At 45.5% G+C, this 22269-nt stretch overlaps 1 pseudogene; it reads right to left on the reverse strand.

Moving 5' to 3' along the window:
- Positions 1–4438: 4438 nt before the first annotated feature.
- On the reverse strand, positions 4439–6575 carry LOC119819088 (annotated as a pseudogene).
- Positions 6576–22269: the final 15694 nt, after the last annotated feature.

A 22269-nucleotide genomic window follows, 5' to 3' on the forward strand; every position in this document is an offset into this window, starting at 1 on the left:
CGACACCGCCTGAAAGCCACACACATGTGACCTCTCATCGCGGCTGGGAAACTTGCTCCGTTACCTTGAGGGACTTGCTTAGCCTCTGAATATACTTCCCTGCCCTCCAGAAGGTATATTAGCCCTTGCTGTCTTAGTGGAGCAATTAAACAAAAGGCTTTCTCATCGCCATTTAAAGCATGCCAGGATCAGGCATGACAACTTTCTCCCTGTCCTATCTCACTCCGAGTTCCATTTGGAGGGTGGAAGCCTTTGGCAGAAGAACAATGAAGCCAGGTACAGTGAAACACACCTACAAATAGACTCCCATGCAGGAGGCAGAAGCAGGAGGATCACCACAAGCTCGAAGCCAGCCTGGGCTACATAGCAAGGTTCCCATCTCCAAAAAACTAAGGGGCTCGGGAGATGACTTCGTGAGTAAACTCTCCCCTGCGATCACGATCCCCTGAGCTCAGACCCCCAGAATCACATGAAACCAAGTGTGAGAGTACACATCTGCAATGCCAGACAGCTTGGTGTGTGAAGCAGAACATGAGACCCTGCCTCACGGCGGGGAGATAAAGACTCAGGCCCAAAGTTGTCCTCTCACCCCTGCGTGCACCCTATGTGTGGCACACGTGTGTCCACACTCACACCATACTACAAAACGATGGGTTTTTTTTTTTCTCAAAAGAAGAAAAAAAAGGCCCTAAATAAATAAAGCCGCTGAACCTGGATAGAAAGACTTCCACTTTCCACGGGGCTGCTGTCCAGAAAGGAGGAAGACATTTCAAGTCCTTTGCTCACCAGCCAAGTCTGACAAAGTGATCCAAAGAGTAGAGGGATGAGCAGAGCCTGGGCCTGCTTATAACAGCAACGGCATGTTATCCTGTGGCTGATTCCTGAAGATGGGTAGACCAGAAGGCGACAGGGATTGTTATTAGAATTGTTTTAGAGGAGGGGGTCTCCACAGTGAGTGAGGTCAAAATGGACGCTGCAAAAAAATTGTTTGTCAGCTGCTTGCCCTTTACTCCAAGAGATGGATGGTTTGCCCAAGGAGAGGAATGTAGGCTTTTAGTGTATGTTGACTCGCCTGAGTGAATCTAAATAATAACTATATTTCCAAACAGAAGCATTAATAACTTGAAATTTTAAGATTATAATACACTACTATATTTCACAATAACAAATATTAACTGTGACAAAGCAAACGATTTAGGATAATACTGGGTTTTCCCCCCTATAAACTGGTGAAATGATTGACAATGTGGATGCTTTTAAGTAAATGTTTTTGATAGATTTAAGCAAGCAGCAGCATTACATGAAGCCACCATGTAGGTCTATCCGCCCCTAAAAGTCAAGGGATCGTAGATACACTGGGTATGGTGGTGCATACCTATAATTCTAGTGGCCAGAGGCTGAAGCAGGAGGATCAAAGATTTAAAGCAAGTTCAAAGCCAGCCTGAAATACATGAGACCTTATTTCAGATAAGATCTGGGGATATAGACTAATTAACAACATACACAAAGCCTTAGGGTTAATCCCCAGTCCTGGATAAACCAGGCATGATGGTGCATGGTTGTAACCCCAGCATTTGAGAGGCAGAGACAGGAGGATCAGAAGTTCAAATTCATTTTTGGTTACATATGTTTTATGCTGAGGTCAACCTGGGAACATGAGTCTGTGTCTCAAAAGAGAGAGAGAGAGAGAGAGAGAGAGAGAGAGAGAGAGAGAGAGAGAGAGAGAGAGAATAGAAGGACCATTAAGTGGGAGATGTAATAAATAAAGGCTACATCTGGTCCAGACATCTTTCTTTTCTCTTTCTGTAAACGTATATATAGTGTGGATAGATAAAACAGCAATCACACGAGTTTCTGTATACTTTACTATGGTCTAAATGCATGTGACTCCAAAATTCATACACTGAGGGGGAACCCTAAGTGGGTGGCCTTGAGAAGCGAGGCCCTTGGCAAGTGGTGAGGGAACCTTCTAACCTTCTCAAGTGAAGCGCGGAAGCGGGGTACAGGTGGCGCCAGAATGCAGACCCTCTCCAGATACACTGCCTGCACGAGTTTTGACCTTGGACGTCTCCTCGTCTAGAACAGTGAGAAATAGCTGTCTGTTCTTTATAAGTCACCTGGTTCCTAGTAACGTTGTTACAGCAGCCCAGACGGGTCAAAGGCGGCTTCCTTCCTCAACAGCGGCTTTTTAATAATCTCGTCATATTTCTTAACGAATGAACTAAGCGTCTCAGATATCCATTTTCCCATTCCAACTCTTCCCTGCCTTTCTTTTAAAAAATTCATAAATCTCTACTTCCTGATGCTTGCGAGAGTTCTGGACTGAGTTGTTCTCTTGCTTGTAATTGCTTCGGTTTTCTTTTGCAATGCCTTGCTGGATAGGACATTAGAAACACCTGTGGCTACAACTCCACTCTTGCTGTCTTGGTGTCTCCCCTGCCACCAAAGCAATGGAACCCTTGCTCCATTGGGGGTCTGCTTGAATTGGAGACTATGTCTAAGTAGGATCTGCCAGGTGCTATCTCATTTCTGTTTTCAGAACTCCATTACTACCAATCTAAAACAATGAAAGTCAGTTCTTCTTTCGCTCCCGGAGAAAGCGTGGTTCTCACCATCTCTAAAGACAGTCCTGTCCAATATTAAAATTCACCATAGAGAAGTCATACACAGTTGTGTAAAATGCAATTGTTCTTGTTTTATAGTTTTTTTTAAATTACAAAATTAATCCCAAATGTATTACTGGGTATGCTGGTATGATGTGGGAGGGTCTTCTGTTTTGTGTTGGTTTCATTGGTTAATAAAGAAACTGCCTTGGCTATTTGATAGGCCAGCCCTTAGGTGGGTGGAGTAGACAGAACAGAATGCTGGGAGGAGGAGGGAAGTGAGGCAATCACCATGCCTCTCCTCTCTGGGTCAGACGCCGTGGATCCAGCCGCCAGGACAGACATGCTGAATCTTTCCCGGTAAGCCACCACTTCATGGCGCTACACATAATAATAGAAATGGGCTAATCAAGATGTAAGAATTAGCCGATAAGAGGCTGAAACTAATGGGCCAGGCAGTGTTTAAATGAATACAGTTTGTGTGTTGTTATTTCCGGGGCTAAGCTAGCCGTGCGGTAGCCTGGCAGGACGAAAAGCGGGCCTGCTCACCTCATTTCAGTACACTGGTACACAGTGTCACCCTGGAAGATAAAGGAGAGAAGACTTTGAATTCAGGACCACCCTGGTCTATATAGGTAGACCCTGTTTTACAAACCTACCTATACATTAAAGGTAATTTTAAAATATCATTTATTCACACCTTTAATCCCAGCACTCGGGAGGCAGAGGCAGGCGGATCTCTGTGAGTTCGAGACCAGCCTGGTCTACAAGAGCTAGTTCCAGGACAGGCTCCAAAAGCTACAGAGAAACCCTGTCTCGAAAAACCAAAAAAAAAAAAATATATATATATATATCATTTATTCTTAATCCTTATTTTCTGCCAAAAAAAAAATCTGCAAATGGCATTTCATTCTAGAATTTGTAAATCCAGTAATGTAGGAAACATACTTTGTAAGTTTTCTAGAATGCTGGGATGGTCTACTAAGAAAATACAGGGAAGGTAGAAATATCCACGGCTCTAGAGGGCAGGCATAACCATGGACACTAGGATTTTGACTCCTGCCAGAAGATTTTGAAGCCTCCCCCTCCTCCAGAGGTGAGTTCTCTTTTAATTCAGGGGTTCCTACTCTGGTGTTACCTTTTCACGAAAGAACCTTGAAGTAAATGGAACTGGGGTTCACAGAGATCTCGTCACTCACAGCATGAAGGTACCCGTGCCTACAAATGACCGAACCCCGGTCTCTTCCTGACACTACAGTTTTATCACATATTAATCGCTGTTCACCCGAGCTCGCATTTCCCTGCCTTCAGTAGCTCTAGACGCCCACAAATATGTTTTGCTATAAATTACTGGCACCGTTTCTGTTGATATTCGGCATAATCAAACATTTGTAAGCAGGCTGCCTTTTCAATCTGCTCAGTTGATGCACTTTACCTGATCTTTCATTAAAGCAATCAAAACACGCGCTGTGTCGCATCTAATGAATGTTGCATGTATGATTAAGTGCTTTCATTCATATTGCAAGTTTGATTTAATGTAATCTGCCTTTCAGACAGCCATTAGCCCAGCTCCTATGTGGATTCGATTAATTGGCTGAATTCTTCCAGATGTCCATTAGGCATTACAGGAATTTGTGGAAACAGCAGGGACTGTCTAGCACAGAACCAAACAATGAAATGTTATATTGCTGCCATGACTTACCAAAAGCTGGATTCATTTTCATTAATAAAACATCTGTACTCTGCACAGCTATGCATTGAGATGCGTTTATTTTATATGTTTATTTCTCTTATGACTGTGAAAAGATAGTTAAACACATTTGCTGATATGTAGACCCGAGGCTTGGCAGCTGCTGACTGTCAAAACAGTCCAGTTTTCTAAGTTTACAGTAGGGCCTAGGCAGAAGGCAGGAAACTAAGAAACACCTGTTTGAAGTAGACTTGCTGCAACAGGAAAGCTTTAAGTGATATTAGAGACATACCCTGAAGATGATTTGATGTTCTACTCCATCCGCTCCTATCCAGTCTTCGAGAGAAAGGGATGGAGGGGGCTCTCTTTGTCCCTTATATATAGTTGTTGATGAGCAGCGGGCTAGAAGGGATGGCAGAGTCAGCATTCACAGACAAGACCACACACCAAAGTCATGAGGGCCAGCAAGAGTGACTGACAGGAAAGAGCCCGGAGGCCTCCTTCTCAAGAGCAGGCGGGTAGGCCGGGGCTGAGGTGTTGGAGGGGCAGCCCTAGGTCACTTCTGCTCAGTAGGCATGGTTAGAGACAGAGAGGGAGTCAGCTGGCTGCTGCCCCTGACTGACCACTTGGAGTGCGGTGGGTTACTTTCTTTGACAAGTGAGACTGTCAGCTAGGGCACACTTAATGTTCTCCCCCTGGGCAAGCTTCATGTTCTCAGTTTTCTCACTCAAGCCTTTTTAGAAGCCTGCAGGGCTCGGCCATAGGAAAACATCAAGGCCCATGGCTTCAGCAGGGAGAACTCGTTGATAGCCTTGAGGTTGGCGGTGCCGCCTCTTCCTCAGGGAAGGGATCCCAGGACAGCAGGGGACACTGTGAGGAAATGCTGTGACTATCTCCTCACTGGAAAATTTCCAGAGGCAAGCATGGCCTGGGGTGAGCATGTTAGACTTCATCAAGGTACCTTCCAGGTAGACAAGGTGGCTCAAAGCCAGTACCTTCTCAGTTACACACTGATGGCGCTTCAAGTCATGGTCGCCGTCAGGGAGGATTACAGGCTCCAGGATGGGTACAATGCAATTCTGCTGGCAGATGCTGGCATACCGAGTCAGAACATTGGCATTTTCCATGACAGCAATCTTCAGCACACAACGCCGCTTGGCAAAGTCGGCTCCATCCTTGTACTGGGCACAGCGTCCAGACAGCTCATCCAGCCCTTGGGTGGTGGTCTCGCCATTAGTTCCTGTCAGGGGCACCACGCTCTTGTCTACCTTAACGCCCACAACACCACCCTTGGGCTTGATAATTTGGGGGAAAGGACTCCATCCCTGCCTTCTGGTACAGTGTCACGTGGAAGAGGATCACGCTCCCAATGCAGAGATTCACACAGTCGGCAGCAGTCAGCAGCAGCTGGCGGTAGGAGCGTCTATTCTCCGTGTTCTCCGTGCCAATGACTGCAGCCTCTTGGCGATGCCTCCAGTGGCCTCATCTGCAGCCAGGATGCCCTTGGCCGGAGTCACAACTCAGTGAGCGACATCTGACAGCTCCTTCTTCTGCTCCGGGGTCAGTGCTGGGTATGGGTAGGACATAGTGCTGGTGGCCGCACGTTCCTGGCACGGAGGAGGGGGTTAGCCGGCTGGTGAGCGAGAGGCCTGTGGAGCCAATGCTGCTAGGGTCACCAGAACCTGGATCTATAGCGTGTTCCGAGAGAACACAGCCTGTGCAGCTGGTGATGCCGGGGAGCACATCAGGCTGGTCTCACTTAGGAGATCACCTGTCTCTGACTCCTCAGTACTGGGATTAAAGACATGCGCCACCACCACCGGGCTCAAAAGTTAATATTCAACAAGAAAAGTGGCAGTTTCCAACCGGCTAATCATCTGAAATTCAAAGATTCATGTTAAAATTACTTTTGTGTGTTTCTTTTACAAGGATCTACAAATTAATTTTCCTAACCGAAACTTAAGATCTTGGGCTGGAGTTCGGCAGTTGAGAGCGCTTACTGACATTGCAGAGGACCTGAGTTTGGTCCCCAGCACCCACATGGAGTGGCTCACAACCACCTGTAACTCCAGCTCCAGGACACCCAATACCCTCTTCTGGCGGCCTCGGACACTGCATACATGTGTTGACCATATGTACACAGAAACAGTCCTACACATAGAATAAAAACAAGTAAGCCTCTTTTTTAAGCTAAAAATCTTACAATGGCATAACTTTATAAAATACTTTTTTATAATTAAATATAATCTCTGATATAAAAGCAGTATAGAAGTTTAAGACTAAAATACCTATTATCCCTTCCTTTTAAAAAAAACTTTTATTCTTTAATGTGTATGTGAGGGGGGGGTGTGTGTACGTCTGTGTGCATCTATTTGAGAGTGTATGTGTCTGTGTGACTCTGTGTGTGTCTGTGTGCATCTGTATGAGCGTGTGTGTTTTTGTGTGAGTGTCTGTAAGTGTGTGTCTGTGTAAGAGTATTGTGAGTGTGGGTGTTTGTGTGTGTGTGTGTGTGTGTGTGTGTGAGAGAGAGAGAGAGAGAGAGAGAGAGAGAGAGAGAGAGAGAGAGAGAGAGAGAGAGATGGCCCAGCTAGTTCACAGAGAGGCTGAGAACCTAGTAGTTGCTCAGTCCCCGAGGCAGGCTGTCTCAGCAGTCTCGGTCTGGTGCTGAAGGTAGAGGATCCCTGGAGAGCTGGTCTTTTATCAGAAGCTGCCTCTAATATCCACAGAGGAACACTGCTGTAACAAAACAGATGAACTTACCTACAAGAGTGAGGGCAAGCAAGCAAAAAGCAAAAGCTTCCTTCTTCTGTGTCCCTCGACTGAGCTGCCACCAGAAGGTGCTGTACACATTCAGGGTTTTTCTGCTTCAGGTGATTCGACCAAGAAAATCCCTCCCAGGAGTGCCCGAAAGTTTCCGTTTCAGCTGATTTCAGATGCCATCAAGCTGATGATCAAGATTAGTCATCGTACTAAGATAGTCTATTTGAGAAGATATATTCTTCCTACTCTAGTAGAGGTCAGGTGTTCCTGAGCTATTGTTCAGGGCTAGGTATTTCCATGAATGAACATAAGTTGCCTGACATTTAGGGACTTGATTTGTTGGCTGCTTTATCTTAAAAATACTGGGTACTTGAAATACTGTTAGACACCCAGTAACTAGCCCAGGCATGGCAGTGCGGCCTGAGATCCCAGCAATCAGGAGGCTAATGCAGGAAGATGGGGAGTTTATTTCCAGCCAGAGACATTGAATTTTTATTTAATGTAGTCAATAAAATATTTTTTGTTCTTTGGAGTTTTCATTGATTTGTGTTTTGAGCGAGGAGCCTTACTATGCTATCCAGGCTGGCCTTGAACTCCTGGCCTCAAATGATCCTGAGTAGCAAGCAGAGACAAACTCACACTGCCACATGGCTTGTATGTTAAGTGAATGAATGATTCGGGCTATTGCATTATATGACCTCTGTTTTAGATTTATATTCAGAGGAAACCTTAATTTCAAAGTCATGGGCAACCCTAGTGTTGCCTCCCATGGGTTTACCAAGAGAAGAAAAATCAGCCACTACTTCAGCCCTTTTGCAACGAAGGTGTTTTGCGTGGTTAGAAACTTGATTTTTAGGATCCACCTTTGACAAGTAAATGTTTGGTGAGCTCCCAACCAAAGAATAAGATGTATGCTTACTCAAGAATAAACTGGAAGTGGGGGTGGCTGAATGCCATTCTTGGGGTGCTTGTGATGGGCAACTGGACCCGAAAGATTTGTCATATGTAAGCGAATGTCGCCAGATACGCCTGCGTGCACAACAAATGCAAGGGGCAAGCTCTTCAGCTTCTGCGGAAGCAACACTCCAAAGTTTCCTGAAACTTGAACTAATTAGAAATGAAACGCATCCAGCGAAGCCTTGGCCATTTCTAATTTACAATATTGCTTTGCTTCCAAGGTAAATGTGGACAAGTCACAACTCCTTTTGATGCCTGAGGGATTGAAAAAATTAAATCAGCAGGATTGGCTATTGATGTTTTCTAGCAAATGTTTTGAAATCTCTGCCTTTCATCCGTCTTGCAGGAAACGGGATTGCTTTCTGAGCCTTCAAAGATATTAATTCCTTTAATAAATCCTTCCTTGGACGTTGAGAACTTCCCAGGGTTAGCTTTCTGTAGCAATCTCTCCATCAGGGGTGAATGTTGCCCGCAGGCAGATTCCCAATCTTTTCCCCAAGTATCATCACTCTTGGTCTGAAACTGGAGTGAACCAGCATTACAAGAGATTAAGCACACCTTCTGTCCAGTCCTTTCAGAAGATTTCCTGATTATATTCTTTGCAAAGCAAATCTTGAGATAGGCCGTTTGCCTTCCTGGGGATCAGCACTTCGTGAGATAATGCAGAGACTCCAGCGTTCCCTGTCCCACCTCGGCTCTTTGACCCTAGCCAATGCCAAGAACATGGAGAGAGTGGGGGCCAGGGCTAGGAGGGGTTGGGGGAAGAGCTGGATAAAGACGATCAAAACACATTGTATGTGTGTGTGCTATTCTCAAAGAATTAATACAAATATCATGTTAAAAACAATAATGGAGAGTGAGATTCCTAAAATATGGTGGCTATTTATCAAGAAAAATAAAGTAGAAGAATGAACAAAAGTGTTCAGCCGTAGTAGTGAGTGTGTCTGCCTGGTGGGGAGGGACAGCGGCAGGGTGGGGGGGATTCTGTAACGCGTCCACTCTTCAATAGGCTTTGTCTAAGGCTTATACAAAGACAGTAGAAATGAGAGGGTACCACCTTGCTCTCGAGGACAACGTTACGTCAGTGTCTTTCATTAAAGGGAGCACCGAGGACATTGGTCTAGCATGTTGTCCTAAGGCATTTTCTGTACATTCCTGTTTAAGGAGGGGACATGAACGTGCCTCTGCTGAAAGAGTGGACCATTTTCTTTTTGTCCAAGTCTTTAAAAAGAGAAATGGGAAGGATACATAGACAGGCTTTCTGGAGAAGGAAAATGCTTGATGATAAATATCATCAAGCGCTGCCAAACACTAAACTAAAGAGTGTTTGTGAGCCTTTCAACTATAGAAAGCGGGGTGGCATGTGGGGAGATGGTGTGGTGACCAGTTCAGATGGCAGAAATAAAGCATTCTGGGGACAACCATTGGGGTTCAGGGCTCTTCATGATGAACCTTTAGCTGTTGTTCTTTATGTTTTACTTTAGACTGATATTTCCCAAAATCAAATGTGCTAAGCAAATTAACCCTACAAAAATAATCAATACTGTCACATTGCTAATGACTATTGAGCTATGTAATTACAGATCTATTTCATCATGCCAATTTTTTTCTTATTAAGATGCACTGATGCAAATTTCAAAGTGAGGGTACAGCTTCATGGCAGACTCGTCCAGCAGACACAAAGTTCTATGTTTATTCCGAGCTCTGTGAACATAGGGAGGGAAAGCACATGTAGAGAGCAGAGGACAACCTTCAGAGTTCAATTCCCACCTTGTCAGGCAGGGTCTCTCAGTGCCCACCTTGTCAGGCGGGGCCTCTCCCCGCCCACCTTGTCAGGCAGGGTCTCTCCCCGCCCACCTTGTCAGGCAGGGTCTCTCTTGATTTTATTGCTATGCTCTGTACTTCAGGATAGCTGGCCAGTGAGCTCCTGGTATGATTCTCCCCTCTTTATCTTCCACTGCAGATGTGCTGAGGTTATAGACGCACACCTACATCTCACCTGACGTTTCTTTACATGTGGGTTCTGGACATCAAACTCAGGCTCTCAGTCATGTGTGACTGGCACTTTTACTCACTAAGCCATCTTGTTGGATTTGTAGAACTTTTTTGTTTTGTTTTTTTTTTTTTTTTTTTTGGAGACAGGGTCTCACTGTGTAGCTTTGTCTGGCCTGAAACTCTCTCTGTAGACCAGGGTGGTCTTGAACTCAGAGAGACTGACTGCCTCTACCTCCCCAGTGCTAGTTTTTAAAGGTATACACCATCACATTTTAATTTACTTAGTGAGTGCGTGTGTGTGTGTGTGTGTGTGCGCGCGCGCACGCGCGCACAGTTGTAGAGGACAATCCTTCACAGTAGACCAATGGCAGAACCCTAGCTTCACTCACTATTTGCCCCAAGAACTTATGATTCTCCAAGTGGGAAGAGAATTCTGAGAATCTTTTTTTAAAAAACCCCATAGATGTAGCAAGGTCGAGAACTAATGACTCACAGGAATCTACACACAAATTCCTGCAGCCGTTGGAGACAACCTCTGTCTCTAATAGGAGAAATGAGCTAGGACCAATACTACTCAACAAACAGGGAGTCACTACAGAAGTGAGAGAATCTTTATAAACCAAAATTCAGCCTGCTAAGTGTCCCTGAGTCTTCAGAAAGCAGGGAAGGGTGGCTCCAAAGATCTGTGTCTTGTCTTCCATAGAGGGTTGGGCGAGCTAGCTCCCAGCTCTCCTGTCCTATTCTCTCCCAACAGAAACACTACAGAACACCAGAAACTGAAAAACTCAGAGCACAAGCTGAAATCCAGCCAAACGTTTACAGCATCCGAATAAATACTCAGTCAAGAAAAAAGGCAATTGGGGACTAGTGGGAAAGCCAGGGGTCTCCTACTGGGTAATGTCTGGGTTGAAGTGGCAGCCACTTGTATTCCTAGTATAGGCCCTAGCTTCTGGTCCCTGAGGGAGAAGAGATTAACTTATCTGCAAATTACTATGCATGTCTATGCCTACTACTCCGAGGCTGCCCAAGGGACTGATTCAAGGCAGACCTCAGTTTTCTCTAACTCTGAACTCACTCAAGTCAAAACAGCAACAATAACTCATGGCTGCACACCTGTAGTCCTGGCTACTGCAGAGGCTGAGACCAAAGAGCACAGTCTCAGTAAGGGACAAACAAAACCTCCAAAGGCAAGCTAATGACCCACACATACTGAGGGTAGAAGATGAAGACCATCACAGATGCCCTAAGGCTCAGGGTGATTCTTTGGGAAATCGCCCATGGGGACCAGTGAGATGGTTCATCCAGTAAAGAGGTGCTTGCTGCCAACCTGAGTTTAATCCCCAGAACCCACAAAATGGACGGAGAAAACCAACTCCCACAAGCTGTTCTCTGGTCTCCACATGTATCCCCTTATACAGACACACAAAATAAATAAATTTAAAAATAAAAAGGGGCACCTCTGTTCACAAAGACTCCCAGGGGAATTTGGAAAGTCACACGCGTGATGAGGACATGGTGGGAGCTCAGAAAAGACCTGAGACGCATCAACGAACTTAAAGGGAGACTTGATTTGGTCTGGGGTGGGTTTCGTGTAGCGTAGGCTATCTCAAATTCCCTATGTATCGGAGGGTTAGCTCAAACTTCTGATCCCCCACCTTTGCTCCTAAGCACTGAGATTAAAAGCATATCGCCCACAGCTGGCTTTTTAGTTGTTATTCTTTAAGCAAGGGTCCCTGCGTAAAACAGGTTAACCTCTGGGTCATTCTGGAGCTGGGGTTGACCGTGAACACCTGATCTTCCTCCCGCCACTCCCAGAATGCTGGGCTTCTAAGGGTACCACTACAACCAGCTAGAATCGGGGATTTAAAAACATTGATTTGCATAATTAAATCTGAGGAACAAAAATGAAGACTGAGGGATTTGTGGAGACCATGACAGACTATTTCTAACAGCCATGACCTAAAACTTCCCAAATAAAGACAGAAGTCCATGGCAGGATGACTTGGTGGTGGAGTCTATGAAGTACTTAATGAAGACTTAATACCCGGGTGTGGATGTGGCGCAGGGGCACCGTGATTGCTTATCTGCATGAGCCATCAATTTGATTCCCAACACTGCAAATCAATAAATAAAATCAGATTATAAAATTCTACCTGTGTTGTAATTTCAATTGCATAGAGTTATAAATACATATATTCTAGTACCAGAGGCAACTCAGAACAGTCAATTAAAACTATTGATTTCATGTCAAAGAATAGATATTTGAAATATTTTTCTATAATGCTATTTATGTGAGAAATAAAAACTATCTTAAAGCATCATAGTTATCAGCTGAGCATGGTTGGTACAGCCCCATGATCTCAACACTCAGAAAGCTGAGGTAGTAGGATCACAAGTTGAGGGACAGCCTGGGCTACTCAGCAAGCATATGTCTCAAAAACAAAACAAAACAGGGGCTGGGGAGGTGATTTGATGGGTAAAGCATTTGCCATACAAGCATAAGGACCAGATTCTAGGTGAAACTGGACACAGACATGAGCATCTGTAACCCCAGCACTCCGGAAGCAAGATGAGACAGGAGAATGCAGAGAGGCTAGCCTGAGGTAAGCCATGGTAAACAAAGGACTGTCAAACAAGGTGTGGAAGGATAGAACTGACACCCAAAGTAGTTCTCCGACCTCCACACATGGATACTGTAGATTGACGTGGGAGAGTCTTCTGTTTGTGTTGATTTCATTCATTAATAAAGAAACTGCCTTGGCCCATTTAATAGGCCGGCCCTTAGGTGGGTGGAGTAGACAGAACAGGAAGAAGGAAGTGAAGTAGATGCTTTGGGCAATTGCCCCGCCTCTCCTCAGGGAGACAGATGCGATGAAGCCAGCCGCCAGGTCAGACATGCTGAATCTTTCCCGGTAAGACACCACTCATGATGTTACACAGATTATTAGATATGGGTTAGTCAAGATGTAAGAGGCTAAAACTAATGGGCCAGGCAGTGTTTTAAAAGAATAAAGTTTCCGTGTAATTATTTTGGGGCATAAGCTAGCCTGTGGCCGGGAGCCAGGCAGGATGAAAAGCAGGCCTGCCGGCAGCTCCTCACTACAATAGATCACATGCATCCACACACTCACATACAAACATGCACAGACACACATGGATCACATGTGCCTACACTCCCACATACAAACACGCACAGACACACGTGGATCACATGTGCCCACACTCCCACATACAAACACAGACAGACAGGGAGAGAGAGGGAGGAGAGAGAGAGAAAGAGAGAGAGACACACACACACACTAAACTTTTTGAAGCTATAGTTAGTGCAGGACATAGAAGAGAACAAAATGATCACAAGAGGGACATCACAGCTAGTTATGGGGTCTAAGACAATGGATCTCAATCTCTCTAATGCTTCCACCATTTAATACAGTTCCTCATACTGTGCTATCCCCAACTGTAAAATTATTTTGCCACTACTTCATAACTGTAGTTTGCTATTGTTATGAATTGTAATGTAAATATCCGATATGCAGAATATCTGATAAGTGACCCCCAAAGGAGCCACAACCCACAGGTTTAGAACCGCTGGTCTAAGATAAGCCCTTTACTTAATTAGGATTAAAATTTGCATTTATTACATAAATATTACAAAATAATTTTGATGTACATTAAAGCAGTTGTGGTAGCATATCTGTAACAACAGCACTTGAGAGATGGAGGGAAAGGAATTCGGGAGTTCAAATCCAGCTTTAGCTGTAGATCAGCTTCAAGCTCAGCCTATGTAACATGAGATCCTGTCTTGAATAAAAGAGAAACCAGGGGCTGGAAGGATGGCTCAGGGGTTAAGAGCACTGACTGCTCTCCCAGAGGTCCTGAGTTTAATTCCCAACACCCACATGGTGACTCAGAATCATCTGTAATGGGATCTGACCCTCTCTTCTGTCACACAGGCATACACGCAAATTGCACACCGTATACATAAAATACATAAATAAATAAATCCTTACGAAAGAGAGAGAGAGAGACCAAGGCCAGCTTGTAAGATGGTTCAGCAGCTAAAGGAGCTTGCAGAACAAACCTGACAGCCAACTTGACTTTGATCTCCAGGACCTATGTTCAAGTGGGAAGGACGGACTCCACAAAGTTGTCCTCTGTCCAACAAGGGTCATACACACACAGCCATGTGAACACAGACAAATGCTAAGAAACTTTCAGTTAAAAAAGAACCTCCACTCCCATATCTATAAACATAGTAGCAGTATATCGGTGTTGTCTTTACAAAAAAAAAAAAAAAAAAAAAAAGTACAGCTAGGCAGAGCGCTATATGCCTGGCTGCCCAGCACTTAGGGAAAGAGGCAGGAAGATACTGGGTTCAAGACCCTCCTGGACTGTATGACAGATGTCAGAACACCCGGTGAGAAAACCTCAATGGCTCTGCTTGTGGCCTAGGGGTAGATCGCTTACATGGCCTGCAGAAGGACTAGGGGCTGTCTGGGGCAGAGGGCAGAGAACAGCTGCTGCCCTTGAGTCTGGGAGGAAGGGATCGGTTGGCGTGTCGGTCAGTACAGCAGGACAGTGTTGGCCATCACGGGCCACAGGCACAACCTCAGTCAATTCCGCTCATGCTCAGAGCCTAAGAGGGAAATTCTTACTTTCACTTTTTTTTTAATGGAAGAAAAAAAAAAAAAAAACCAAGATACCAAAATGGCCGTTTGGTGTGGACTGGAGAGTCCAGTAGTATGGCAGGTCCTTGGATTTCTTCTACCACTCGTGTTTCCTGCTATCAGCTGGCCTGCCAATTCCTGAAGTCTTTCCCAACAAAATAAACAAAGAACATAGATGCATCCTGATCATGAGAATTAACAAAATGCCATACTGGATGATTGCATCCTGGGAAGCAAAGCAGGCAAAAAATTATCACAGGTAGCATCAGCTGGGGCAGCATTAAAACACACACACACACACACACACACACATACACACACACACATACACACACATACACACATACACACAATCCTAGTCAGAACACATAAGCTTCTCCTCTTTCTGCTTATTATTATAACCTGCCTGCAGAAGTGGGTTTCAGTGGTGATTATAGACACGGGGAAAACAAACATGAATGGGGTGCTTTGTCAGCTTCCTTGTGAGAAAGAGGGTGCAGCCTCTTCCGCAGAAGCTGCCAGTTGCCCCACAGACACCAGGTTGCACCGACCACAACTCCCTGGACGATAGGAAGCTTCATAGACAGCACAGATGACAGCTGGCGAAGTCGAGGCGAAGTTGACAAATAGGTTGTGTTGTGTGTGGCCCGCTTATGTGACTGCTAAGCTTTTTTGTTTTGTTTTTGGGGTTTTTTTGTCATTGTTGCTTTGGTTTGGTTTGGTTTTTGGTCTTTTGAGACAGAATTTCTCTGCATAGCCCTGGCTGTCCTGGAACTCACGCTGTGGACCAGGCTGGCCTTGAACTCAAATCTGCCTACCTCTGCCTCCCCTACTGCAGGAATTTAAGGCTTGCGCTGCCACAGCCTGGCTGAAGTCTCAACAGCAGAGGAACCTTCCCCCGGGATAGATGGGATCCCAGCCGTTGCCAGTTGCCATTCCTATGCCTGCCACGCTCACTGTCTTAGGAACATAGCAGGATTTTATGAAATCCTAGCAGAGTCATGTGGAAGGTGGGATGGTGTTGCTTCGTCTTCCGCTTGTCACCAATTTGGCAAACTATTTCTGCAGGTGCGTACGCAGGTCCCCAGAAGCGGCTTCTAACGCTAATCACGCTGTCTGGAGAGGGAGCCGAGCCGATTTAATGCAGAGTAAGTGATCTCAGGTCTGGAAGGAGCACTTGGGATGGGTCTTCAGTTCCCCGGTGGAGGGCTGAAGCAGGCATGCACCGCTCAGTCAGCATTCGACAGCTGCCAAAGTCATTTCTTAAGCATTATCTCATCCGATCTTCAAAATATTTCCTCCTTGTCCATCCTATTACTGGGTCATGTTGCCTACCTCTCAGAAGTCCCATTCCCTTGCCTGTCAAAGGAGTCATTCCATTTTCTTAATAGACTTGCTTCAAGGACTATAAGGAGTGTAGAGTAAGAGACCAGACCCACGCCTCGGCCCTTTCTTCTTAAAAAAAAAGGGGGGGGGGGGGAGTATTACATTTATTTGTAGGTGGTGGAGGCAGGTGCACCACTGTGGGCGAGTGAGGTGGGAGGAGGTGGGAGGAGGGAGTCACAGGACAACCTGAGGGAGTCGGGTCTTTCCTTCTACCACGGACTCAAACTCCAGTCATTATCAGGTTCAGCTGCAAGCAATTCAAACCTTCTCACCACCATTTTTTTTTTTAACAGGCAGTCACTCTGTAGCCCAGGCTGTCCTGGAAATTATCATGTCTCCCAGAGAAGCCCTGGAACTGGAGCTGTCTTCCTGTTCCTGCCTTCCAGTTGCTGGGATTGTAGGTGTGAGTCACCACACACGGCTTGGCCTTGGCCCTGTGGTTCTCTCCTTCAGTACCAGGTCTGAACAGACAGCCTAGGCTTCCTTAGACATCTGGGAACTGCTGGGAGCAGTGAGACCCCAGATCATGAATTTCTTGTAATCCCCTGATCTGAGTGCCTACAGCTGCCCTGAGCACGAGAACTTCAGGAGTTCCTGATGGCAGGAGAGTGGTTTCTGGTGGGTTTGGCTGGGGCATGGCTATCTCTATATAATCTGCCCCTGAACACAATAAAGGGGGCATTCTTGGGGAATTCAAGGATGACCCGTGTCGCTGTCTCTCTGTCTGTGTGTGTCTGTGTATTTTAACCTCCAGCCCCCTTGCCGGAAGCTCGGTAACAGGGTTCAAGCACACAGAGCACAGACACGGGGGGCGCAGTGCGTGGCAGGGAACCAAGCAAACATGGGGACAGGGAAGTGACCCACCCTTGCCTATCCTCGTGTATGGTGACCAGGCACAGCTTAAAAGAGGCTTGCTCCACCTTTAAGCCCCTTCTTTAGAAAGGACATCATTAGAGGTCAAACTTGGGGCCTGAAGCACGCCAGGCAAGTGCCCTCCTTCTGCCCTAGACCCCTCAGCCCTAAGATGGGGTTAATCTCGATTAGTTCATCTTCCTCTCTGCCCCCAGCCTTACCAGGCAGTATCTTTAAGTTGTATTCTAGTTTGGTTTCCAAAACATTATATGGAGCTAAAAATAATTCCATGCTAAACTCTCGTGTGGAGAGAGGTTATCTTTAAAGCCTTCACATAAACAGTACAACCTCACATTAAAATTAGAACAAGTCACAGTAAAACAAAAATGATTGCTATTGATTGTGTTTTATTCTTAGCACCGGTTAAGTAACTATGTGCAAAGTGTAAAATCTTCACTTGTTGATTTCTAAGATTAAAATCAATACAACTGTCCATAATCCATAGCACTCAGCCTCGGCCTCCCCAGAGCAGAGCAGACAAGAGTAATTAGATTTCTGCCTGACTAGCAGGAAGAGAAAATGGTTTCATTGGGGATCAAAACCATCCTCTTAGACTGAGTTACACTTTTCCTTTGCTCGTTAGCACTTAGCGATTGCTTCTGTGTTAGATTTGGTTCAGACTATCAAAATGCATCCCCCAGAATCTTCAGAAGAAAGGGTGCCGGAGATTAGAGTTTGATTCTGATTCTCGGTTTCAAGGATTGTGCTACCAACTTCACTTCCTTCCTGAGTTCTCTTCCAGGCAGAATTTTAAAGGCGGCTGGTTCTGTATCCCCTCACCCCGACAAGAGAAAGATCAGTATGTATGCAGGAGCCTCAGACGATGCATTTACAGTTCTTGACTTAGAACACAGAATTAACTCCAGCTTGAAAGGGCCTCACCTGCCGGGGACACCAATGGAAACACTCTTTTGTGACCACAGAGTGTCACCAAATAATTGGGAAGCTTGTGTGGCTGGGTGGTAATTTGTCCGTTTAAGGTTTTTGTTTGTTTGGAGTTTTTTGGTGGTAGCTGTTTGGTTTTGGCTTATTTAGATCTGGGTTTTTGGGGTTTTTTTGTGTTGTTTTGTTTTTGTTTTTGTTTTTTTAGACAAGGGTGTCACACTGTAGCCTTGGCTGGCCTTGTATTCCTAGCAACAGTCCTTCTGCTTCAGCCTCCGAAATGGTGGCTGAATCATAGTCACAAGCCATAATACCCTGCTTACTTTGGTTTGAGGGTTTTTATTAAGACAGAGTTTCACTATGCAGCCCAGGTTGGTCTCGAACATGTGAGCTTCTGCCTTGGCCTCCCTAGTGCTTGGATCAGAGGTCTGCATACTGCACTTAGTTTACTTGTTTCTGAAACAGAGTTACAATTTTTTTAATCCCCATTGAAAATACAAAGTTATATCATTAAAAAGTAAGTCTTCCATAGCCCTACCATGGCCAGGGTCTGTGTTGATGTCCATGACTTCAGTTGGCAATGGCCTGCTGACATTCTGCACTGGGAGACCTGAGCCCTTGAGTTCTGTCAGGAAATATGGAAGAACTTCCGTGATCTTTTACAACTCTGGGAATTATTTTTTACAAATGAGGTTAGGGATAATGTGACTGGCGTGAGACTTCCCTTCCAGGCAGACCTAGAGCTGGTTTTATTTGTTGTTGCTGTGGCTTTTAAAACACTGGGGATAGAGAATACGGCCTCACATATACTAGCCAAGTACCCTACCATTGGGCTAAATTACCAGTCCTTATATGTCATTGCATGGTCAGACTCTCGGGTCACCACAGGGTGACATGCCCTCTGTCATTTGGATATTAGAGTAATATAGGAAGCAGTGGACATTCACAGAATGAAACTGTGTGGCACTTACGCCACCAAAAATGGCAGGGATTGCTGCCTTGCACCTGCACTTATAAGGCTTGCACACTGGGGTTGGGGGGGATGCCGTGAGCCAGCTTGGTATCTCCTCTTACTCGCTGCTCAAGCCCAGGCAGGCCATTGCTCGGCCACTAAGCAACAGTCTCAGCCTTAAAATTTTCTGTAGTGGTGGCCAGAGTTAAAAGTCCAGTGAAAACAGACTTTATCCCCCCACTCTGAATCTAAAAATAACCCGTACCTCTTCTGTCTTGGTAGTGCAGAAAACCACAAGGGACGTAGTATAATAAACCAGAAACCCAGCACGGGGAGCAACTGCTCTTTCCAGGCTCTCTCAGAGCATAGGCACAAGATCATTTCATGAGTGCTCACCTCTTCCTGCGTGGGGTTTTCCTGCCCACTTTCACACTGAAGCATCAGACCTCAGCAGATGCCATTCAGGACGGATGCTTGTCTGCTCCAACCACCACTTCGTGTGCAGATCACAGTCTCTGGGGCTGTTTCCCTGTGCCTCTTGCAAACCGGGGTTACAAACCGGAGTTCCCACAATTCCTTCTTCAGACCCAAGCAGTTTGCTAGAACAGCTCAAAGAATCCAAGAAATGCTTGCTGATGGCTGCTGGTTAACTGTGAAGACTAACGCAAAAGAAACAAGCCCAGAGAAGGAGATGGGTTGGCAAAGTCACACGGGAGGGTGGTGTGAAGCCTCCATGTTCTCTCTGGCTTGTCACCCAGAAGCCATGAAGAATGCCAGCTATCCCATCAGCTTTGAGAAACCTGTCCTTTGGCGTTCTGTGGTTAATTCATTATCTAAGCATAATTGGCTGATTAGTTGATTCAACCAAGGCCACTGGGGATCACCTTCATTTTCGACCATTCTCCCATTCCCATAGGTTGAGGAGAAGTTGCTAAAAGTCCCAACCCAGAAGCCTGACTTGATCTTTCCAGTCAGACCCCATCCTGAAGCCGCCTTGGGGATGCCAACCATCCATCACCTCGTTAGCATACCAGAAGATATTTCTTCAGAGATTCCAAGGGTTTTAGAATGCCAGGAAGCAGGGTGTGCTTTGGTGAATACCAAATATGGATATATAAACCAACAAACAAATATAAAATATCACTGATCCGTAAACACAGCTTCTGGGCTCAGTATTTTCACTAGAGAATCTTGAAAGAACTGAAACCGTTTGTTACAGCCACGTTGAAAACCCACTAAGGGGAGCCCTTACCTCTTAGCCAAAAGAGCATATTCTTATCTGGGTGGAGACATCATTGCTTCTCCCTTAAGAGTTAGTTAATGTAGGGGCTGGAGAAGTGGATCAGTGGCTAAGAACAAGCACTGTTCTTCCAGAGGACTGGAGTTCAAATCCCAGCACCCACATTAGGTAGCTTCAACCACCTGTCACTCCAGCTCCAGGGTGTCCAACACCTCTGGCCTCCATGGGCATCGACATTCAACACACACACACACACACACAGAGAGAGAGAGAGAGAGAGAGAGAGAGAGAGAGAGAGAGAGAGAGGAGAGAGAGTTAAAGATAAACCTTTTTTAAAAAAAAGAGTTAATGTAGGGGCTGGAAAGATGGCTCAGTCAGTTCCCGTTCCCACACCCACATCTGTTAGTCCACAACTGCCTGTAACTCCATTCCAGGGGACCAACACCTTCTCGTGGCCTCCCTCTGTGTGTCTATTCATGTGATACACACACAGGCAACTAGGTGTACACAACACATATTAATAAAAATAAAGCTTGAGGAACAGCGTTAATCCAGATGAGCGCGCCAATCGCCGGGCAAGGCCCCACTCCTCAGGAATGCAGGTTCACCTTCAGCCAACCTGCCAGTGTGGGAAGAAATAATCGACCCTTTAATAAGACTATATAATGGAAAAGTGTATTTCCCACCCAGAACTACTCAGGAAAGCGTGACTTTTCCCTTCCTTCTGTCTCTCTCCTGAGCATTCTGCCTCTAACACTTAGGCGTTGCTCCTTCTCTAAGTTCCCTCCTGCCATGCAGGTGTGCCCCTCCGTGCCAGCTTAACTCCAAGGGTATGACGTCTCTCTCTCCCTCTGCTCCATCTTCCTCATCCTGGCAGCTGTCGAGATCCACAGCTGACCAGCCTTGGCTCTGCCTTTCAACTGTAATAAAATCGTCCTTAAGACTTTTTAAATCTGTTCTTAAGTTCTTTTATTAATGAGGTTAAGGGCCCTAAGAGAAGACTCTATTTTCCCTGGTCAATCCCACCCAGTAGACTCCCCAAATCTACTGCACTAGTGGGCAGAAATTTTGGGAAGGATAAGCACCTTTATCTTTTCATATAAGATTTTATATAAAAATTTTCCACATGGGGGTACACTGGTCCTTTTTCTACTATTTTTCACAACTCCTGAGAATCTATAAAGGTAAAAAGGAGAAGAGAAAAAAAGGAGCCATTTGTTTTAGAATATTTTTCTGCGGAATGATGAGGACAAAAGCCAGACAGCAAGAAGGATGCAGTCTGTTCTTCTAACCAATCCACAGTATAGCCCCTACCAACCAAAGCAGAAGAGGTAGGGTGCGGAGTGGGGCTCGGTGGGGTGCAGCGTGCGAGCATTTAGAGGTGGCAGAGCCTTTCTCTCACGTGCACACGGCCTTGGGATTTGGTTCTTCAGAACAGCAAAATACACAGCGCGTAAGGGACAGATTCCTTTTCAACCTAGAGCAAACGAAAGGAGAGCTTGAGAAGCCTTTGGAAATACTCTACCTAACATCTGATCTGTTGGGCCCTAAGGTGAAAGCAATATGATCTGCCTTTCCCTACCTCTGTCCTCTTGAATCATCTCTGTCTGAGCCAAGAATCAACATCCCAAAGGGCTGAGACTGCAGGCCAGCAAGGACCTACCACCACGCCAGCTGTTATCACTGAGCAGAGCGGAATAACTTTCCTCTATTATTTTTCATAGACTAACTTAAGTGATTAAAGTCACTGGGGGGGATATTTGCAGCTCAGCATGTGGGACCAAAGAAATCTGACTCATCGCTTGGTCTGAAAATAATCACCCCCAGTGCAGACTCCTGTTCAGAAATTTAATATGCAAGGCAAAATGCTTTGCATATTATACCAGAAGTTCCTACATAAGTAACCTGTATCGACAGACATGACTGTCTAAAAGTCTGCCGGGCCTCTCTCTAGCTCTCTCCTCGCATGCTTCTTGAAGAAGGAATACGTTCTCCAAATCTGTGTGCCCTGCTCAACAATGGCTTCCATACAACATCTCATGAATGAATATATAACTCTGCTCAATCATGGTTTCCAAACATCTCATGAATGAATATATAAATGTTATGAGTGACTTGGGGACAAATCTCAGAAAATCTTTTTCATCTATTTTGGTTTCGTATAAACGGAGGTGTTTTCAGTGAACACACAAAACAGAGTAAGGGGTGAGGATTTAGTATTTACC

This window comes from Arvicola amphibius, chromosome 7 (assembly GCF_903992535.2).
Source record: "Arvicola amphibius chromosome 7, mArvAmp1.2, whole genome shotgun sequence".
Lineage (NCBI taxonomy): Eukaryota > Metazoa > Chordata > Mammalia > Rodentia > Cricetidae > Arvicola > Arvicola amphibius.